The following is a 4,819-nucleotide window of genomic DNA, read 5'->3' on the forward strand; positions in this document are numbered from 1 at the left end:
TATATATATATTTACACACATATATATATACTAATGTTTTTTTTTATTGAGAAAGTATATCCTTGATATCGGCGATACCTTTTATGATTTTCAATAAAATTCATAAACTAAATCAGTGACTAACCATTTTTTTTTCTTTAGCTTGTATTTAATTATTGAATTTAATGTCACCAATTTTTTTTTTTACTTTCTTCAATTAGATATATCTTATGGGTCTAAAGTTTAAGTGTGTTGTAAGCCTTGGAGATTAAATAGATTTACAATGAAAAAGAACTAGTGATAAATGTGATTCTATTAAAAATCATTTAGCTTTTTTGTCCATGGACTTATTTAATCCTTATTGATTGGAAAAATAATTGATCTTTAAACTCGAAGTAATATAATTAACCAAAAAGAATTACAGATTTTTTTTTACTGATTTAGAAAAAAATGTTATAAGAAAATTTAATTATTGTAAATAAATTTTGTTTGGCACTGTATATATGAAAAATCAAATTCTATTGGATAGGATTAGTTTGGATTATCAGAGTTTAGATAATTTCATTTAAAAACGTACAATTTTTTGGGACTTAACGTATATATTTATTTATAATTATTATACAGTCTCTCACACTCGATATTTCTCGTCGTATAAATCTTTCGCAATAATTTTTCCTCTCCCTTATGTTTCTTTCTATTCGTTCTCACGCAGACGAAAAACAAACAAAAGTATATCTATTTAATAGAAGAAAATTAATTAAAACCCACCTAATTTTTTAATTTTATTTTAATACAAACAATTTTTTTCGAGTATATTTCAATAATTCGATTCGTATACTTATTCTGTATAACTTTTAATCGCGATTAACACACGTTCGTTATTTATTTTTTTATTTAATTTTTTTTTCTTTACAGTAACAACAGCAGCAATTAATTATCAAGTTTAAATCGTAATAAAATAGAAAAAAGATAATTGCGATCGACGGGCCGTTCGATTCAACAAAATCATACGAAAATATTGTAAATTTTATAATTTAATTTAATTTAATTTTTGCATATAAATCACAAAACAATCGAACGAGATAAGAAACTTTGGCAAAAAGCTGTTTGAACCTTTGGCAAACGACGATCAAGGATAGATCGTACAGTTATTGATCACTTTTTACTGAAATGATTTACTTTTGTTTCTATTTATTTATAATAGGTTATAATTATTATAATAATAACGCGATTATAGATATATACATATATTCTTTTTACTTATTTTTTCTATGAAATCATGTCAAATTCATTTGAATTAAAACTTCGACATATAAAAAAATCGAAGTGTAAAATTATTTATATTTATATAAATATATTATAAAATTTCTAATTTCTTTTATAATTGGAATAATAATTATAGAAATAAAATATTCAGATAAAAATTCAACCCTTATCTCAATACAAAGAGAATGCAAACAATTTTATTTTTTATTACTTTAAGTAGCCTACATATTTTTTATTACTTGTGTAAGATACAAAAGATCATGATTATTTTAATTATTATATTTCGTATCATTGATTTAATCAATAATTGTACTACGATTTACCCTATGTTAATAAAAAATTGGTGTGCCATTAATTAAAAACAAAAAGTAATAACAATTAGCTATGAAATAAGATATCGTATTTAAGAAAAACACATTAATTTAATAGAAAATAAAAGGGAGTGGAAAAATAAAACAAGTAAAGTAAAGGGCATACGTTAGTTAGAAACGTAACTTTACCAACTATCACAGACGATTCGTTTAAGGGGAAAATAAAAGATCCGCGAACCGATAAAAAAATAATAATAAAAAATAAAAGAAAAGAAAAATATTGTTGCGAAGAAGGAACACGTAGGGACAGATTATTACCGTTGGGGTAAATTAATTAATTAATTAACCCTTTTAATTAGTATGTCGCGTTTAAAGTGTAAACAAAATATTATTTGCTGTTGCAGCTATATTATTTCGATATTCGATATATTTCGATTATTTATATTTATTTAATTTGTTTTATTTCCAAATATGATAAAAAAATATATAAAAAAAAATTTTAGCTAACAATCCAATCACAAATTCATCTGAATTAAATTACAAATACACCCCAAACAAGATCCTTATAAGATAATAATCTATTTCAAAGGATTCATTATTTTTCATTCATCGACTTAACGTAACTCGTGTCAGAACTTTCACAGGGAGGGAGGGGGATCAAATAACAATAGTATACTAAATACACTAATGGCAGTTTGTTTTTATCAAAGGATTAAAAACGAGTGTCTATCGTGATTATTATTCGTAATACATACAAAAATATCATTCGATCTGAAGCACCCCAACCCTCACCAATTTCGACCACCAACTTCCAACCATCATCGCGTTAAATTCCATCGCGAGATTAATAGCAAAGATATAACAATGAAAAAAAAAATTTTCAAAATCAAACCAAATGAAAATACAAAGTTTAATTATAATCAAAATCGAATTGATTAATTCGAACAGCCCGACGATCAAAAATTTTTCGAATTTTTTTATCGAGACGTCATTATCGATGATTATTAAACACGAATTACACAAATAAAATATATTATGTATATTGAAAAAAAAAAAAAAAAAAAAGAAAACAATTCAATACGAATTAGAGAAAGGCGATACATACATATTTTTCCCGAAATATTCACCATTCCATTACGCATGATTTTATCTCACTTTTTCTCTTTTTTTTTCTCTCTCTCTCTCTTTTTATCTTTGTTTTTTTTTTTTCATTTTTTTTGTTGGTACGTACGTATTTATGTATTTATATGTATATGCGTGTGTGTACGTGTGCATGTATTTATATACATCTCGTGTAAATTCGTCTCATCAATTTTTAAATCTATTATAAAAGAATTTAAATCTATATATATATATATATATATATATATACGGGGAGAATTGGTACAATGTTGATACAATTGTTTTGCATGGTTTTTTTTTTTCTTATATAACTCATTCGTTTCATTCATTTTTTGTTTTTTATACTTATATAATTCTTTCATTCTCACATTCTTTTATTCTCTTTCTCTCTCACTCTCATTCTTTCTTTCTCTCTCTCTCTCTCTCTCTCTCTTTCTCTCCGAAAATTATTTTAATCGATCACTAATTCTCACCCCTTTCGGGTGACACACCCTCATTTAATCCCACATTATTAATATTCTACATTTTGTTCGCACTAGCGCGATAGGTAACATAACATAATTAATTAAAACATCTATCATTCTCCGTTTATTTCGAATCCCATGATTGATTTTCGATCATACAAATCTGGCAAGTTTACGCATCTCGTCTTCGTGTTTAGTCCGATATTACGAAAATTCATTTTTATTTATTTATTTGTTTGTTTATTTATTTATTTAATTGTTTTTCTTTTCTGTCATTTTAGAACGGGGCTATATGACAACCAAAAACAAATTCAAAATAAACGAAATTAAAAAATATGAAATGAAAGAGTAAAACTACGATGTTTCGAGCCGCTTATTCATTTTGCTTTTCTTTGTTTGCACTTTGTTATTTATATACTCGCAATAATCGTTAATAATGATAAATATTTAACATAATGATCATTGTAATCAATAACGAATAAAAAATACTGTGTTAGAATGCTTGATAACATAATCATTCGAATAATCTTGAAATACTTGGATGGCTGATCTTTGTATCGTCGTTTATATTTATTCTTTTGTTTACTTATTATTTTCTTTTTCCTTTTTTTTTTTTACTTTTAAGAGAAGAAGATGATATAACAAATATATATACTATATATATATATATATTATATATATGTATATATTATTATATATAACATTATTACAATGAGAGGAGAAAAAAGAGAAAAGTATTTACCAAACTAATTAATTATACGATAGAAGGAGAGTGACAGTTGAAAAAAGCAATAATTAATAGCGACACTATACAATGGTAAAAATGTTCAATGTACAATATGCTTCCTTATGGTTGTTTTTTTTTCTCTCTCTCTCTTTCATTTTATGTATATGTATGTGTATCCGTACACGTGTGTGTGTGTGTGTGAATTAGTTTAAGTGTTGTAATGTTATGTAGTATAATAATAATAATAGTTATCATAGTGATAGGATCACGTTCTTGCTATTTATCCATAAACGTTGGTAGTAATAGTAGTAATAGTAATAGTAATAGTAATAGTAATAGTAATAGTAATAGTAATAGTAATAGTAGTAGTTCAGTAGCAAAATATTTCTTCGCGTTCTTTTCTTTTTTTTTTTTTTCTTATTTTTTTTCCCCCTTCATCATCTTTTTCTTCTACGTCATCATTTTCTTTATCATTTTTTCTTCATCTTCATCATTTCTTTTTTCCTACAGAAATTACATCCCTTAAGGTCGAACTTTTTTTTTTTTTTTTTTTTTTTTTTAAATACTTTAAATATAAGTATATAATAATAGCGTGGCTAATTTTAATTGATGACAATAATCGAGTCGTGGCTACGAAAAAAAAAAAAAAAGAACAACGAATAAAATGTGTCACTAAAATTTCTTATGTTTTTATTTTCTCCCCACAATTTGTTGTTGTTGTTATTTAATAAAAAGTAATAAAAAGGTTTTCAAAGTTCAAAGTTTATCTTCTTATAAACTACCTATTTATTATTTATTTTCTTCTTCAATTTGTTCTTTCGGTCTAAAAAAAAAAAACAATTAATTTTTTATTAACAAACGGCAGCCAAGGGTTATTTTACGTACAAAAGGAACCTGTAAGTTGTCTCAAAAACGTTTCACGTTATTTTTTTTTTGCTTTTTGTTGTATC

Source organism: Polistes canadensis, unplaced genomic scaffold (assembly GCF_001313835.1).
Source record: "Polistes canadensis isolate GaletaPanama2010 unplaced genomic scaffold, ASM131383v1 scaffold_43, whole genome shotgun sequence".
In the NCBI taxonomy this organism is placed as follows: Eukaryota; Metazoa; Arthropoda; class Insecta; order Hymenoptera; family Vespidae; genus Polistes; species Polistes canadensis.